We start from the raw sequence: 19,464 nt of genomic DNA, 5'->3' as shown, positions 1-19,464 counted from the left end.
TGAGATAAGATGGCTCCTGCAACAAGGTACCACATCAGGCATAAAGAGCATCCTTAGAGCAGCAGGAAAACTCTAGGCATAAAAACAGTTCCTCAGTACAATACACTTTTGCCCTGCGATCATAGCTGTAGTGTATTTAGGAACTACTAGTCATGTAGGAATGTGAGAACCCATGTCTAGGTGTGTCACACCTCTCTGTATATTGAAGCAGAGGTAAACAGCATGAAAGTCATCTCTGGACTTCCATCTCTTTTATTCAATAGTACACTGTGAAGGTTAGAACGTACTGGCTTGGAGTACAAACAATGCAAACAGATGAGTTCAAAGAAATTAAAGAAAAGATGGTGGCTTGTCAGGGGTGAAGAAACCTTGTATACTGTGAATATTGTGAAAGTCTGATGACATGGAACCATCAAAAACAGTGCTATGTTGTAGCAAAAGACAACTTAATCATTCAGTTGTGTATACTGCAGACAATGTGCTTGATGTAGGACATGTTACTGGTGGTGTGTAAAGTGCAAGATATTCTGTATCTGGTGGTATATAATGTAGCAATTCAGCACTCCAGAGGTGTCTAAAATGAAAATTGTTGTGTCATTGGTTTAACATGTAGCAAACTTGCCTTTGATGCTGGAAGATCAGACGGCTGTACTTTCTGTTCCAACAATGGCTACTTGGAGTAATTTTCCAATGCTGACTCTACAGTGCATCATAAGGGGGTACTGCATCCCTGAGTGTGGCATCCTTCAGATAAGGTGTTAAACCGAGGTCCCATCTGCCTGAGTTAGTGGTAGCTCAGCTAAATGTAAAAAATGCTATGGCATTTACTAAAAAGTGGAGTACGGGAAGTTTCCCAGGGCCCTGGCCAAATTTTCCCTAGTCAAAATTAATAGCACTTCAGGTCTCCCCTGAAAAGAGGACACTGGCCTAGTGGAGCTAGCCCAGTCAACAAAGAGAAAATAAATAAAAGTGTCAAAGGAGCCAGATAATGGAGCTGCAGTGTATGATTATGAAAAGCTGTTTTGTACTTACCAGCAGAATGAGTAAATATTTTGTTTAAAACTGTATCTGACAATAAAGTAATACCTTAAGGCATGATTAAGACCTCAATACTATTTCAAGATAAAACACAAATGTGAAACCTGTATGCATGTACATAGGCACACACACACACACACACACACACACACACACACACACACACACACACACACACACACACACACACACACACACACACACACACACACACACACACACACACACACACACACACACACACACACACACACACACACACACACACACACACACACACACAGTGCTTATGCATGATCTCTTGGACAATGTGTTAGATTGCCAGTTAACCTACCTGTATCTTTTTGGGATACAGGAGGAAACTGCTAATTGGTGTCCCTAGTAAAAATCCACATGGCCACAGGGAAAACAGATTCTGCAAAGAAAACACTTCAACCAAGAACCAAATTAAATAAACAGATACCATGAGACAGCAATACTGACTGCTGCACCGCTGTGCTCATGCAGTTGGCAAAGAACTGTGAAAGTCATTAAATAAAATAGAGGACTGCATGCACACCTGTTCTGCAGAACAAGTCAAATGAATATCTTGTCGAGGATTGAAACAGTAGAGTGATGACTTCTTAGTGCTTCCAAGCAATGCTGATACAAAAGAATGAGATGTGTCTTCTCAGATTTGATGGAAACCTCTAAACAAGCTTTCTTGAAAACTACAGTTTAAGAAAAGTTGGACTTTTTGGTTTGGACAAACAGTGCCCCTCACTCACAAGGATTTCCAAATCTCATACAAGAACTCATCACAGCTGTTTGTAAATGTATAAAAATAAGAAATACAGACACTCAAAGAATAATAGTTATAATTTGCAGAAGACTCATGAAAACCATAAATATATTGTTCAAACAAACTATGTGTATTTTTCAGTGTTTGTACAAGGGCATAAGGTATTTCAAACATGAATGCATGCATTTACCAGTGCTGTCCAAAAATGTCTTATATAAAAAAAAGACAGCCAATTATTATTATCATTATTGCCACCAGAGGATGTAATTCCTGGCCCCCCAACCTGCTATCAACCTGAGAGGCTACCACATCTACCTCTCTTGACCTTACCTATGTGATAGCATTGCTGTCAGCTGTCACTGTGTCCAGCCCGTGCAAATGAAAATGGCTGTGCCTTTTGTTCCTCTGGAATGTGTGGCTAAGGCAATGTCTGATGTAAAGCATCAGTCAGTGCACTGCAGTGCATAGCTTGAACGTGATAATCATGTATCACATTTGTTCTGTGTTGTTTTTATCATGGCTTTTGTTGTGGATCAGATGCTGCCTATTTGACAGTGCTGCAATGTACTGTGTCCATCTCTGCCTTTTATATGGTACTGTTGCAGCCAGTTACTCTGACAACTCTGCACCTGACTTTTCATCTACTGCTACAAATGGTCTCTCAGGGACTACTGCAATGCTCCCAAGTTGTATCTGCATGCTCATTACCATACTGTAACATGGCATATACCAGGTCTCAGGAACAGATGGTAGTGTGGCACCAAATGTATCCAAGCAGTAGAAGCATCCTTTAGATGTCTGAAAATGTTTGACAATATTCTATATCTACAAACATGCAATGTTTTATGCCATCTTAGGCATAGTGGGTTTTAGGGGTGGTCATCACCCATGATTCCAAGGCATATCCAGCCTCACCTGCAACACATAACAGTGGACACCATTATAAGTGACATGCTACCTGCTTAAACTGGAACAATATATCTTGGTCTGCATATATAGCAATGTATGCACCTAGCAACTACAAGTCCCTGTAAAAATTTACTCAGCATTAAGTGTTGGTAGAGGTCACGTGTGCCAGATATTGGAATTATGAGAACTGCATGGGTGGCACACTGATACATTGTATATAATACCCTGCACTTTGCACACCTGGTACTCAATGGAGAGAAAGCTTTTCCATTTGATGTACCAGACCCCATGTGGAGCAGGTGGGGCCTTAATGGTATTGTGGATGCAGTAAAAGGCTCTAAGACCTCAGGGAAATGGACTATATTATAAAATGCCCACATAATGCTGGTTCTCTTCTTTGTTGCCCATGTAACCATCTATCCTTCTCCAAATGCTGCAGCATCACATCAATAAATTGGTGTAGGATCCATGAGGTTCATGCCTGCGAAATTCCTACTAAGTTTCCTGTCAGATGCTGAAAGGTAAACACAGCAGGGCAGGTACTGCTACACAAAAACCTTCATGTCCACAAGGATGAGCTGTATACACATCCCCCTTGATTCCACGTGTGGGTGACACATCATCTACTAACTCCCACAGCATAGTTCTGCCTGCAGTGTAGTGGCTAACAATGTCCTAATAATGGAGGTGCCACTAGGAAACCCATCTGTGACACATAGGGAGGAAACACACAATATCATGGGCATTGCCTCTGCTATTGGCAACTAAAACTTGTGATTTGGCTAAGGCTACTGCTATTCCTATCATATTAGAGTCAGTGAAGCTCCTGCATGCAAAGAAATCCTCATTTTCAGAATAGTTCCACAGCTCATAGCATTAGATTTATAGGTTCATAGGTGTTTACTTGGGTAACGACCACAAGGGCCTTTTTAAGCCTAGCTATGCATCCCAAATCTCTAACAAGTTCTGATACCCTTGATAAGTGTAAGCATGGGCCTAGGAGATGAACAATTTACAGGTTATCTGATTACATTAGAGAAATAGGTGCCAAACCAGGGAGGAATTTCCAGTTTTCCATCCAGTTGTCCAAGTTGCACCTGAACTGGGTTAGGAAGGAACTCTGCTTCAGATGGATAGGGAGCCTGTTCCATAGATGGGGTAGTCTCTGGGATACATACCTATCTATCCAGCAGGTCCTACTTATATCACAGGCAAGGTTTAAGTCTTTAGAATGGAGAATTCTGGCACTGTTTGTTTTGTGGATATGCAGGAGGTCCATCAGAGTGAGGTCTGACAATGCCCTGTATGCCAGGCATAGATCTCCCTTCAAAAGCCTGTAGGAGACAGTATAGAGGGATAGGGCCTTGAGGCAGTCTGCATAGGACATATTACTTATGCCCTGTATTCTTTTAGTGAGGAACCTCTGTGGACATTCCAGTTGTTGGATATACCTGGTTAGGTACATACCAAAGTGGGCATTGTACTCAATGATAGGTCTGATGTATGCCGAATACAGAGGAACAATGACTTCCTTGGACTTAGATGCCATACCTTGGTTTAGAAGTTGAGCAACATGGAATGATTTCCTCACCACTGTATACATGTGATGATCAAAGGTTAGATTGCTATCTATGTGTGTCCCTAAGTCCCTGACTATTGGGTCAACTCTAAGGGGTGTGCTGTCAATATGATAGTTACCAGGGATGGATGACTTCCCAAAGGATACTATTATGCATTTCTTGGCATTTAGTTTTAGTCCATGGATCTGACACCAGTTGTTTGTCTTGTTAGTCCCTCCTGGAGAACATTTGTGTCAGTGTGAGATTCAATAACAGCTCCTAATTTGCAATCATCTGCAAATTTAGTCAGCCAGAGACCCAGGGGTGGCTCGTGGCATCGGGCTGCCGGACTGCAGCCCCCTCAGCTAGACAGCTGAGTAGTTTATTTAATTTTTTTATGTAAAAAAATCTGTTTTGTACAGTTTAAACTTAAATTTCGTCCCGACTGAAATTACGCGCATGCGCATTGCGCGCTTCAATCGCAACAGCGTTTTTTTTTTTTTCTCCCTAAATTCTTGCTGGGTTGCTGCAATGTTTTCATTGCAGCCCGGAGAAGCTAAGGAGGGATCATTCTGATGCCCAGAACTCAGAAATCTGCGGTTGACTCACAAACCGCATAGATATGGAAGGGGCTCGGACTGCGACGTCCGCAGGCACGTCATGACGTGCTTGCTGGGCAAATGCTACTGATTGGTTGTCGCTCTCTTCCCGGGCTTTATGTGCTGGGAAAAGAGCGAGAATCAAACAGTTTCACTTGTGAGTCGTGACTGACAAGGGAAGGAAGGATTTACCTATTTTTATATATATTTTTTTTTTGGGCGGCCTATATTTTGGTGCTGTTGCTGTGCTGAAGAAGTGAAGAAAGAAGTAGAAGAAGAGGAAGAAGAACAGAGTAGAATACAGTGAGTATAGTAAATGGTTGAGCTCTGGTCATACCATGGAAGACGAGGATATAGGGATTTTGGTTCTAAATCAGAGGAAAGTTGGATTTTCTAATCTGCTTCTGTTATTGCTGGATAACATTTGCTTAGGGTAAAATGGATGCTTCAAAACCAATCCAAACAGCTCTGTTTAGATCTTTTCTTGGTCAGCATAGGGATAGCTGTAGGAGATGTTATTGAAAGCAGATGACTTCACTTTCATTGTCTTTATTTCAGCATGTTTGTTGATGGCATGTGAATCAGTAAACAATGCTGAAGGTATAAGTTTAAGAAATTGGGAAGAAAACAGGTAATGGTGGGAGTAATATGTTGGGGAGGAGCTTTGTTTATTTGTAACACGGACCTTTAGATAGCAGCGTTTTCTTTTTATTTATATTTTTTGTTGGTACGGACCTTTAGATAGCAATGTTTTCTTTTTATTTATATTTATTTGTAACATCTTTTTATGATAATTTTTAAGGAGAATTTTTTTTTCCTGGAATGTTAACAGATTAGGAAATTAAGAGGAACTGAATAATGTCATACATTAATAGGCACTCTCGTCACCTGATTTTTATTACAGGAGACAATAATAATAGATGCAGAAGATTAAATTAACTAAGTTCGGTCACCAGGCAGTCTATGCCTATTCCCATGTGAATAGTGCAGGGGTATGTGGTAGTTTTAATGTGAAAGTATCTGAGATATGAGCATAGATATGTTCTGATAAATAACAGTCGCAGGTTTCTTCTATCTAGTGAATATTTTCAGGGTAAATTGTTTTCAACAATATATGTAAAGGGCCCTTGAATAATGAGTGATGCAATTGAGCCCCCACCCACAGGAGCAGTTGGTCAGTTGGTTCCCCCTTTTAGTACATATGTTACTGCAGTATTCTCCAGTCTCACGGGCAGTGAGCTAAAAAAATATTTTCTGAATTATTCTTGCCCGTGACTGCAGAAATCTGAATATAGTAGCACTGCACAATGGAAAAGAGCCGTGGTATAACACTGGGTACTCCAACAACCCATCTACTATCTGCTAGTTCCTCCCCCAGCAGTATTCACACTATAGTACATATGTAGTACCTGTGGGGTGACACCTATGCACACATCCTGCAGCATTCCATACAAATATTTGCTTCCATGCCACAGCTAAGCACAACTGTGTACATTGTGTACTGGTGCACAATTAATATATGTCTTGTGGCAGTATGTCAGTAGCAAGGTCACTGTTTACAAATCACATTAATGACATGACCATATACTATGTATAGTGTAATGCTCCTCTTAGCATAAAAACATTTACTTGGTAGTTTGATTCCATGACTCTCTATGCTGAGTTAATTGAATGTCATGGACAGTTCCAGAGGAGAGCACATTAACTCAAAGCCACATACATTTACAGGGGAAAGCACATGGCTATGCAACATTATCCATTCCCCTAGACTGCCACTTTAGCATGTGGCTTCCCCAGTGAGACCGCTCTCCCTGCTTAGACCTCCACAAGGGAAAAAAAACAGCAATAGTGCAGTCACTGAATCTGAAAGCCTTACTGTGATATGTGAGCCTTCAAAAAAAGGCATCCGCATCATGCTGTCTTTCTTAATGTCAGTCTCAGTCTTAGCATATGATAGCAGTTTGACATTAACATATTTTCTTTGGCATTTGGCTTAGAGGATTTAGGAGCTGATAATGAGCTGTTTCCTGAGGTGCAAAGTTTGATTCCCTTCGCCTCCACTGCCTAACTGTGTGACTCTGAGCAAGTCACTTTACCAGACACATCTCATATGCCGAGTGTGAAAAAGGTCTGTGGAGATCACTGCTGTATCCTAGAAAACAAACATTAATAAAGAAAGACATTTCAAACAGTGCAGTGAACCTGAAAAAGAACTGGGGTTATTTCACCATTTGCTTTTTTATTGGAAATTAGGGTCTGCAAGAATCATTTGATGCATATGTGACTGAGTTAAGGCACAGAGTTAAGCAATGTGAGTTTGGCAATTTGCACAATTCATATAATTCATTGCAGAAAGATAGAATTGTGTGTGGCATAAAAGAAGAGAAAGAAAGGAGCACTGTTTGTTTCTGGCCTAATACTGTAAAAAATTGTGTGTGTGTACAGCAACAGAGTATTCAAGTAAACATACTTGGGAAGATTTGGAAATGTGTAAAACTGAAATTAAGCTAAAGTCTGCTGCTAATAGAACAATACTATAACAACAAAGCATAATAAGCAATACATGAGAATAATGCAGTAAGAATTGAAAAGTGATTATATGAAAATTTGTCATTCTTGTTCAGTGTGTTATTATTAGCATGAGAAAAAGCCCATGTCCATCTGTTAATAGAGCATGTGGAAAATATGGTCAAAGCAATCAGTTTTTGCAGGCATGCAAGTCAAAAAAGAAATGACAAGAGCCAGTTTTACAAGTGACTGAAGAAAATATACCTTATGGCTGTACAAATGGCAGTGTGTTCAATACCCAAACTATCCCACACAAAGTAAAAAATAATTTGTCTGAATGCTTCTGATTTGTGTGCACAAATTATGTATGCAGTTTCTTCACTAAGTTAAAAAAAAGCAACAGCTGTGCCATTAAGGATATCACTGGACTGGAAATCTGTGACTGAATGGTATATTTACCAACAGTTAAGCTAGATACCAGGGCCATGTTTAACATAATTATTGGAAGTTCATTCAAACAACTGAGTTTGAAAGATTCCCTTGTCTGAGTCAAACATGTCAATATTGACTGGTCAGGAGCACACATTGATTGTGTTACTAGAGAACAACTATCTCCAGGATAAAACCAGTGTGATTTCCCAACCAGAAAAAGCTGTATATTAGACCTGATCCAGTTGTATGAATGTGTTATAATAGAAGTTGTGTAATTATTACAGACATACATGTTTTATTGAGATTACATTAAGGCGTTTGACTCAGTCCTGAAGGTAGCTGCTTGAAAATTGGAAAGTTTGGGATAGGACCCAAACTTGAGGAATTACCTTGTTACGTGGTTGAATCACATGACTGAGAGGGTTTATACTAAGAGGATTATTGTCAGGAATCAGAGGAGCTATAAGTGGAATAACCCAAGGATTGCTAAGAGGCGTCAGCACAATTCATTGTGTTCATTTCATACTTGTTTGAAATAACAAAAAGCAGAATCAACTTTTTTGCTAAGGTGGAATAGGAAGATAGAGATAAGGTAGTGTACTTGCTTTTGATGCAGAAGGCTGTGGGTTCTACTCCCACAGTAGGTAGATGCATTGCTGATACTGTACTGTGTTGTAAAGAGGGTGGATACTGCAGTCCTTTTTGGCAAAGATACCTAGTAACCATGAACCTGTTATCAGTTTGCCATCCATTCCCTATTGCGGCATTACTAGCTTATCATTTTTTAATGCATGCAACATGAGCAATTTATTCTTCAAGGGCAACAGGCACTTTATTTGTAGATGAAACAATGACATATAAAGTTGTTTTCTAGCAGCAACCTCTTTATTAGTTACAGATTTCTTTAATGTGGATTTTACTACTTCAGAGATTGTGCATATTTACTGATACTGTACTGGTGGACTATAGAAGGTTGAGTAAACTTTTTATGATGGAAATGTTCTAAACTGGGCAGTTTTGTCATTGGTGCATGCATTTTGTTTCATTGTTTACTGGAAAAATGCTCAAAACAATAAATTTAAAATGCCCTCTAACAACTGTACTGTATTGTACAAGGAATATAATGTAATACAGTCAAGAAGGTGTATCAAAGAGCATGTGTATGTTTCATGTTCAAGGGGCCTATGATTTTGAAAACAGCCCAAAGTTAATCTTTATCTGCCACTGGCAAAATGCATTTTCTTTGAATGTAGGTTTCAATGTTGTTTAAATGCATGTGAGTTTCAAGGGCAGAGAAGTTTTAATGCTAAGTCTATTTTCATTGTGAGACTACATTGCTTTGTTTAAAATATATCTATTAGGGTTTGCGCTGTAAAATGCAAAATAAAACTTTCAAATGAAGTCCAACTCATCATAGAAGTAAAGCAGTATGCACATTAGTGTTTATGGTAAATTGAGTGAAATAGTCAAGTAATGGATCATTGGAATGGCTGCAGAGGCTCCATTCAACCATGATTTTGTCAGGGGGGAAGGGCAGCAAACTGAGACAGGCCCAGCTGAACTATACCTCCCAACTGTCCAGATTTTCAAAGAATGAATAGATTTTTGCTTCTTATTTTTGGTTTGTTCTTCATAATTCCTAAATGATTTGCCAGAAAACTACAAATTTTAAGTTACTAAATAATGACACACTGAGTTTCAGACTTCATAACCTTCAGAAAAATGCATGCTAAAGTAAGAATTGTTATTCTATCAACTGTCTCAATTTATACAAGAGCAATTTTTAGTACTGTTTATGTGTTCCCCCAATATATTTGGCCTTATTCAGATTTACTGCATTAACAGGTTGAGAGGTAAATGCAAATAAATTGCTTTATAGAATTAGGCATAGCCAACCTCTCAACTGTCCCCGATTTTGGCTCAAAATGTTGCTCTTCCCCCTAATAATCCCTCCGCAAAATAGCAATTTTGGAAGAAAACATGGAGGGTTTACAATTAAGAAATAACTATAATAATCAAAGTTATAGATTACTTGAAATGCATGTAGATTATTTTATTGTGTCAGCTGCTCAAGTTAGCAGTACTAATATTAAAGTGTCCCTTCTTTGACAGGTTCCCAGCTGTATTGTGTGGCTATTTCATATTTTTGCATCACATTTTTGGTCCATTTTTCATAAAATTGTGTGTTTTGGCAAATTAGTGACAAATCATTAAAGACTGAAGTTAGAAAATAATGACAGACATTTGAGTTTCAGATTTTATACCCTTCAGAAAATTCATACTAATGCAAGACCTATTCTATTATCTTTCTAAGTTTAATAGAGCAATATTTAAAAATTGTCCTTATTTTTGGGCCTTTGTCCCACTTCTGTGTATGGCTTTGTCCGGATTTCTTGCTCTGAGGTTGAGAGGTATGACAAATGTGTCAGGGCCATCACAGTCAGCCAGAGACATTTCAAATTGTGACATACTTGTTGCACCTCCCCATGTAGTGACTCTGGATGTGTCCAAGCAAGGCAAGGAGTAGTTATGCAGTGTGTGTCCCCATCCAAGGTAGACACAAGTACTACAGTGGCTTTTCATCTGTCCTTGATTTTGCAGAATGGTCTGGTTTCTGTCATATTTTTGTACTGTTGATTTATGCTTATTACTCAGATTTATGCTTATTACTCAAAGTGCCTGTTGCTCTGTGTTTAAGTAGCAATGCTTTAATGACCATAAGGTAAGCTTGTCTGAGATCGTAAAATGCAAGTAAACTTTAATAAGCATACTGTTAAAGAAATGCCAACATTGAAAGCCTTTCTGTTGTTGCCATGCAGAGAATACCTAACTAGATAATGTATAAGCCTTGGGTATTGAAGGACAGGATTACATTCTTTTAAAAAGCTCACACTTGTTGGAGACTTCCAGTCATCTCTACAGGCTTTACCCATAAACTAAACAGAATGCCAATCATGTGTGGTCCATAACCTGTACAGTAATCCTTTAAGCAATGTATCTTGAGCTTGTTTCTTGTTTGCTTTTAATTTTTTACTTTGATCATGTTTTCCCCATGAAACAAGTAGATAGTTGTCAGACAGCAGGTCTTTTTTGGATAAGAAACATTTTTACAAGTGGGGGGCATCACAGAGATTTCTACTTTCAACATGTTACTTGGTAGTTTAATAAAGCTGAATAAAATTATAATTAGAACTGCAGTGCAAGGAGAAGTGGTCTGAGTTGAGTGCTGCTTGTTTTTCTTATACTTGATTTTGACTGGCATTCCAGTAATGTATCTAAAAAGTAATTTATTTTTTCATGCCTCACAACCTTTTATTTCCATCTAGATATTAAGTAAGCTATCATGCAGCCAATGCATTGAAATATTTTTATTCTTCTACACTTATTTTTGTCTTAATTGGACTCTCATAATGATGGTTTGGCACCCAGGGCAGCGTATTCAATTAAAGTTAGTTTTTGTGGTTTTCAGCATAACTCCTCCCCTTTCTAGTTGACCACACCCCCTCTCCTTGACCCCACCCATCCAGCTGTCTCCTGCAGCCCCACTTTGATTTGAAGTCACCAGCCGCCACTGCAGAGACCACTGACATTGGCCTTGACTTCTGAGAAGTAAATGCCAAAAAGGAGCAGTCCAAGAACTGATCCCTGAGGGACTCCAATTGTGACTGGCTTCTTTGTAGAGGTGGGCTCCCCAATTCTAACTTCCTGGGGCCTGTCTGTGAGCTAGTTGGCTATCCACCTCGTGACATACGGGTTTATACTTAATCTCTTGAGTTTGTCAATAATGCCCGAGTGGGGTAGTGTGTCAAATGCCTTGGCCAGGTCAAGGTAGGCAGTGTGAACGATTTCGCCCTCATTCATTGCTTTGGTGATCTTCTCAAAGAAGTCAACAACCAGATTGAGTAGGCATGATCTGCCCTTGACAAAACCAAACTGGGCTGGGTCCAGTGTCTGGAGGTTTACTATATCTCTAGTGATCATCTCCAAGATAATTCTTTCCATGGCTTTACATATAAGACTAGTGAGACTTATGGGTCTGTAGTTTACAGGGTCTGTAGATGGCCCACCTTTGTGCAGAAGCATGACTGTTGCCTTTATCCATTCATGAGGCACAAAACCTGTTTGGAGGTTACATTTAAATAGTAATTCCAGAGGCCCTGATAGGTCATGTTTCATGCTATTTAGAAGGCATCCTGGGATATTGTCTGAGCCCGTTGACACAGCATTATTGGTCTTAGAGAGAGCATTAAGGACCTGTTCTCTAGTGATAGTAGGGGGAGTTATATTTGATATTTCCTCTGGAAAGGTTGAGGGGGAGAGAGGAGTAAAGTTGGAGCTGAATTTATCAGCCAGGAGGTTTGCTATATCTTCTGGCTCAGTATAGGTTCATAGGTTCATAGGTTCATACTAGGCTATCTGCCCAAGGGCATTTATAAGCCTAGCCCAGAGTTTTGTGGCTTTCGCCACCCCTTTAGTTTGAAGGATACTATGCCCATTATTTTGCTGTGCCTCTGTCAAGCAATGACACTGAGGTAATCCCTGGGGTATACCTGCGATCTCCCATCCATTGGTCAAGATTTCTCTTGAACAAAGCCAGCGAGGTGCTCTGCCTCACATGTACTGGGATTTTGTTCCACAGCATAGGGAGTCTCTGGGTGATGAATCTGTCCCTCCAGCACATCCTATTAATAACCGTGTTAAGGTTTAAGTCTCTTGCCCTTGCAGTTCTGATGGATTTAGATTTTTTGAAGTGAAGCATGTTCATCAATTCCGGGTTGGTCATGGCCTTGTATGTTAGGCACAGGTCACCTCTGAGCAGATGGTAAGCGACTGAATAGAGCTGGAGTTCCTTCAGTCGGGCAGCATAAGACATATTTTTGAGACCCTTTATCCTTTTGGTGAGGAACTTTTGGGGCCTTTCCAATTGCTGCAGGTGTTGGGTCAGATACATTCCGAATGGGGCATTGTACTCAATCATTGGTCTGATGAGTGATGAGTACAGGGGAACGATGACCTCCCTTGATGTAGATGTGAATCCCTTCATGATCAGGTGGGCAATGTAGAAGGTCTTCCTAACTACTTTGGCAACGTGAGTGTCAAACGAAAGGTTACTGTCAACCTGGGTCCCCAGATCCCTGATAACCTCTTCTGTGCTTAGTGCATTGCCACCTATATGGTAGCTAGGGGTAACCTTGTTTTTCCCGAAGGGTATGACTATGCATTTTTTTGGCGTTTAACTTTAGGCCATGGCTCTGACACCAGTTATCCGTTTCTATAAGACCCTTCTGAAGGATATCTGTGTCAGATGTGTTCTCGACTATGGCGCCCAGTTTGCAGTCATCTGCAAACTTTGTCAGCCATAATCCTCCTGTGTTTGCTTGTACTTCTGAAAAGTAGATGCCGAACAAGAGTGGGCCCAGGACTGAGCCCTGTGGGACACCACTTGTGACAGGCTTTGAGTCTGACATGGCGCCAGCAACTCTGACCCTGTGGGTTCTGTCACTTAGCCAGTTTGCAACCCATCTTGTGACGTATGGGTTTACATTTAAGCTGGTGAGTTTTTCAATGATACCTGAGTGGGGTATTGTGTCGAAGGCCTTTGCCAGGTCAAGGTAGGCTGTGTGGACTGCCTTTCCCTCATCAATGGCCTTGGTGACTGTTTCGAAAATGTCAACCAAGTTTAAAAGGCATGATCTGCCTTTGACAAAGCCAAACTGGGTTGGATCCAATGTCTGCAAGTCCCCTATATCTTTATTTATGAGTTCCATAGGTGTATGGTATAGGTGGATCCATTTACAATGAGCTCTGCACACTATTGTGTATTGCCTTTGAGGTTGCAGACATAGCTAAAGAATGCTTTGTGATTGTCCCTGGACTGGGAGGCCAAACTTACCTCAAATTTGGCTTTGGTAGACTTTATTTGTCCTCTGAGTTGTTTGCTTAGTTTGATGCGAGTGCTTTTATCCTGCTGGGTGCTGCACCTCCTAATTTTTGCCATGATTTTCTTCATCCTGTTATATGTCTAATTGATTTTGTGATTCCATCCTGGGTGGCTTTTTTTTTTTAATTAGTTCTGCACTTTTTCCTGGTGGGTACAGCTGCCTCTATACAGCTATTAACATGCTTGTACAGGGTTTCTATAAACAGTTCTGCATTGGCAGAAGTGTTCTCAGGGTTTATAGGGTCTTCAAATTTAGCCATGTTCTCACTTAATAGCAGGAGGTTAACCTTAGAATAGTTCCTGAATATTCATGGTTGAGCTGAGGGTCCAGGTTTTATTTTTACTTCAAAGGAGACCATTTTGTGGTCTGATCTTACCAGGGAATGCATTACAGTAGGGGGTGTGCAGGACTCTCCCATATTAGTGAGGAGCAGATCCAGTATGGTTGGTGTACTGTCTATCTGGTCCAGGGAGTTTGTGTTTACAAAATCCAGGAATAGCTGTGCATGTATGTTTGATGTCATATAAGATTCCTAGTTAATAGTGGGGTAATTAAAGTCACACATGAATATGGTATTGGGTTGGATGGCTAGTGTTTCTAATACGTTTAAATACATGATATGGGTTTCTTGGGTCATAGAGGGGGACCTATAGGTTGCAAGGAAGTGGACTGGATTTTACGTATTGTGATTTGAACATGGAGTAGCTCAAGTGCATTGTCCTGTTTGACAAGCTTTGAAGTATATTTATTTTTGATGTAAATAGAGACACCTCCACCTTTAGTCCCTGCCTGTGAAGTAGCTGGAATAAATGTGTGGAAGGCATTATAACCTTGCACTGCTGGTGTGCTCTCCATGGCTTTAAACCACATCTCAGAGACTGCACGGACATCAGCATTCTTTAGGGTAAAGAGAGCTTCCAGGTAGTGGAGTTTTTTGTTTAGGCTCATAGCACTGAGCAGTAATACTTTAGATTTTCTTGGTTTTAATTTGCTATGTCGGAAGTACTTTCAGTTTGGCATTGCCTAAAAAAGGCACTATGGGGAAGACAATGCTTTAGCTAATATTTGAAAGCCTAGAGGGGAGAGGTGCAGACCATCCCTGGAAAACCAGCATGGTCTGTTGACCATCTCCTTCCATGCTGATAAATATTGCACCCCCTCAGAATGATACCAGAAACTAAACCAATTATTAAAGTCAATCATCTTTTGTTCGTATTGTTACATCATCCTTGGAGAAGATAAAATGCTGTTCAATGCTAGGCTCATACCAGACTGAGACACATTTCCGAGAGCTCTATGATGTCTCTCTTCATATAGTCTAGGGATGTACATCTCAGGTCATTTACTCCCACATGGACTATGACCGAGTCATATTGATAATTGTCATCCAATGACCTGAGTGCATGCATAATGTGGCGGATCCTAGCCCCTGATAAGCAACTGACTGTAACTTTCTCCTTACTCAGCCTAGTAAGAGGGACATCAGTGTGTCTCATGATGGAGTCTCCAATGACTAGAATGTTGGACTGTGTGTTGACTTGCCTTATGGGCTTAGAGGTAGAGGCACCATGAGATGTAGCTCTAAGTGTTGATGTGCATGTTGTTTTGAAAGAGTGCGTTTGGGGCTGCTGAGGGCATTTCTTATGTGTACTTTGTCTAGGAGGTCTTTGTGGTTTAGGAAGGTCATATGTAAGTGCCTCAGCATATATGAGTCTATATGTCTGCTTTGAATTGTGCATGATGGGTGCAGCATGTGTACTACTGACAACCTTACTGACATTAAGAGTACTTTTATGTGAGAGCTTTGCCTCCATTGACGCTATGTAAATACATCTCTCACATACCATATCAGTTTGTTTGAGAATTAACTGGTTGTCAGTAAACATGATGCAATTTCTACATTGCCTCAGGATGCCCGTATCCACCAAGCCAGTAATAGAGACAATAGGAAAGTTCATATCCATGAAAACAGAGCCTTTTTTATTGATTAGACTGTTGGAGTGAGGATATCAATCACTGTCATGAGTATCTTGTTTGCAACTATGTGGACAGTGCATGTCACTGAAAACTAGTTGTCCTGTGTGCAACTAGGTATTGGAGAAATTTCAATTGTACTTTTACAGGAAAATGTCACTCAAGGTGTCTGAGTCTGTACAGAGCACTGACAAACACTTGAGGGGAAACTAATACGCAGACCCTGAAAATTTAAGGATGAAGTATTTAGGCAGATATATACACACACACACACATGTGTGTGTGTGTATATGTCTCAGAATCACTCCATGTTTAGCGATTTTTGATTGGCCCGTATGCCGGTATACGGGCCAATCAAAAAAAAAAAAAAAAACAAAGCGGAGGCTGCCCGGGATTTCTGTCATTTGCATACAGGGTTGCCAGATTTCCGACTGGCCAGGTAGGGACTAAAAAAAAAAAGTACTTTCACTATAAGTGAAGACTAAAAAAAAAAAAAAAAAAGGTCTTTCACGGCTTTAATGCGGAACATCAGAGTTCCGTATTAAACAGAAGTAGCTCTGTGTGTTTATTTTTTATTTGATTGGCCCGGGCCATCAAACACAAAAATAAACATACACAGAGCTACTTCTGTTTAATGCGAAACATCTCAGTTCCACATTAGACAGAAGTAGCTCTGTTTTGCAACGTTTTGATTGGCCCGTATACCGGTATATGGGCCAATCAAAAATCGCTAAACATGGAGCTACTTCTGTTTAATGCGGAACATTGCAGTTCCACATTAAACAGAAGTAGCTCTGTTTTGCGATGTTTTGATTGGCCCATATACAGGTATACGGGCCAATCAAAAATCGCTAAACATGGAGCTACCTCTGTTTAATGTGGAACATCGCAGTTCCGCATTAAACAGAAGTAGCTCTGTTCTGCGATGTTTTGATTGGCCCGTATACCGGCAAATGGGCCAATCAAAAATCGCTAAACACGGAGCTTGTATTTAATGCGGAACTTCTGCATTAAACACAAGAAGCTCCATGTTTAGCGATTTTTGATTGGCCCGTATGCCGGTATATGGGCCAATCAAAAAAAAAAAAAAAAAACAAAGCGGAGGCTGCCCGGGATTTAAACTGGCAGTGCGGGACTCGGGATCAGGCTGCTGATCTCAGGACAGTCCCGCCCAAATAGGGATGTCTGGCAACCCTGTTTGCATATGAGGTGAATCTCATTTGTACGGAGGCACTCATGTACATACTATTATGCATTAATTTGTTTACTACAAATAGTACACTATTTCTCCCATAGTGCCATCATGCTACATGTGTCTATGAATGGGATCTTCAGCCATTGCACCATTTCACTTAACATTATATGATAGATGTTTGTCAATACCCATGTCTTGTTTTGTGCCAAGTCTTCTGTTGTGATTTTAGCAGTATCTATGAATTTGGGAGACTCAAAGTTAAGAGAAAGATTGAGGTTTTTTTTTTTTTTTTTGGTACATAATGAGTTTGGAGATATGGGACAAATTACCCATACTGATGGTGCAGGGGCTATAGTACCTTGCAAAATCACTCTTATTTAAGTTATGTCTCATTTTTTAAACATGTTTGCTTGTGGTGTTATGTGATTTAAATTTTATATTTATGATTTCCTTTACAACTAAGGTTCCATTTTACATCAGCTTGTCTTTATGCCCTTTATTTAACAAAAGTATATATTCACATTGGTACAATCACAAAATCACATTGAAATGGACTACATTATATACAATCATTTGTAGTGCAACAGCTGTAAACATGGATATGCACAAGTAAACATAAAAATACTTGTACTAAAGTGTGAGCTAGACAAGTTATTTGGGTTGCATTAGGGCAGTGAACCCTTCAAGGAGTAGAGCAGTAAAAAGTAATTTATAGCCATAACAATATTAGTTATGGATAGTTGAGTTAAGAAATGTTAGTACAGCAATAGTTACAACAGATTTAGACTATATACATTTTATTTACAATTAAGTTTTCATTGTTTATTACTAAGGCCCAGCAGTTTTGAGGAGAGAGAAAAATGTGGGAACTCTGTGATAAAGGAGAGGGCTGTTTGTGTTAAAGTTAGCCTGATGATGGTCAAGACCATATCCATGAGTCCTGAGATGGTCTTTTAGTGGCTCTTTGAAAGTGGACAGTTTATTTCCGAGTCATAGTGGTAGTGGCAGTGAGTTCCATAGCTTGGGAATATGAATGGAAGAAAGAGCTCCCCCACCACTTTATGAGTGGATAGCAAGACTTTGTTGAACTTAGGTTTTTAGAGGGTAAACGAGTTGGAGCATACTTTTTTTAGGTTGGGACACCTGTACAAGATTATGGACAATGACTAGTTGTGAAAAGCTGAGGTGATGAGGTAGTCTGAAAAAAGAGTGAGCCAGCACGTACAGTTCTGTCGAACCCAACTTTATTTTTAAGCAGATTCCATTAAAAATAAAGGAATCCTAGTAACCAAGCATACCAAGCATACCGGTTTCGGCCATATCATGGCCTTTATCAATGCTATAAATTCTATACAAGTCAGGAAACCCGACCCCTAGTGAGCAACCAATATATACTCCACATTTAAAGTGATACATGTTCTTATACAATAAATAAATGTATTGGAACAAAACAGCACTTTTACCACCATAATAATATACTTCAACATAATAAACATGTAGAATACATTTATAATCATAAATATCCTCAGAAATGTTGTAAGAGAAAGGGAATATACCATAACCAAAATATTTGGGGGCCTTGAATAATAATCAAAAAAAATTATCGAAACAATTTTTATATATGAATAACATATATATGTTTTATATATATTAATAAACCTCAAAATTTATCATAAATATTCATTCCCACTAATATCACAATATTGGTTCAGGCTATCCAAATACTATATGATATATACATGAATTTATAATATCATAAACTCAACTCAGTAAAACCTGGAAATGGTATATACATCCTCCATATTCCTGTTAGTTTTGGAATATCCCTTGAACCAAAATTTGTAAATGGTACATAATCCCTTTATACAGATCATAATATATATATACATGACTTATGGAATTCTATTCTAACATATTTAAACCGGGTCTAAATAAACCACCCAATTGAATTATCCACCTATTTTCCATTTGATTAAGTTTTTGATGCCATCCGGCTTTAAAACTCCTATGAAGGGTTATCCTGTCTATAACAACAAACCGAAAAATAGCCGAAGAATGTTCCAAGGTGTGTTTGAATAAGGCATTGGCAACACGTTTATTCTTAATTGCACTTAAATGTTCCCCTATTCTAAACTTGACAGGTCTGGACGTTTGTCCGACATAGAATGCAGAACAACTACAGGTAGCCAAATATACCACCCAATCTGTGCTGCAATTCGCAAAAACCCTTATCTCAAAAATCCGAGACGTATTTTTGCTAGAAAATTCTTTGGTTTGTTGCAAATGTTGACAAGCAGCACAGTGACCACAAGGATAACACCCCCTTAGTATTTCACCACTTAAAGTTCTTTGTTGTGGTATATTTGGAATGTATCTTTTATAATGTGTGAAGTGAGAATTCATGTTTCTTCCCCGCCGGTAAGAAAACTGGCAATTTTCCGGCAACAACCTACCTAAAACCTCATGTGCCAAAAGAATGCCCCAATGTTGGTTAATGACAAACCTGAAACAATTGGTATTATTACCA

Source organism: Protopterus annectens, chromosome 8.part0 (genome assembly GCF_019279795.1).
Source record: "Protopterus annectens isolate FY-2018-M chromosome 8.part0, PAN1.0, whole genome shotgun sequence".
NCBI lineage: Eukaryota > Metazoa > Chordata > Ceratodontiformes > Protopteridae > Protopterus > Protopterus annectens.
This window is presented reverse-complemented; position numbering follows the sequence as displayed.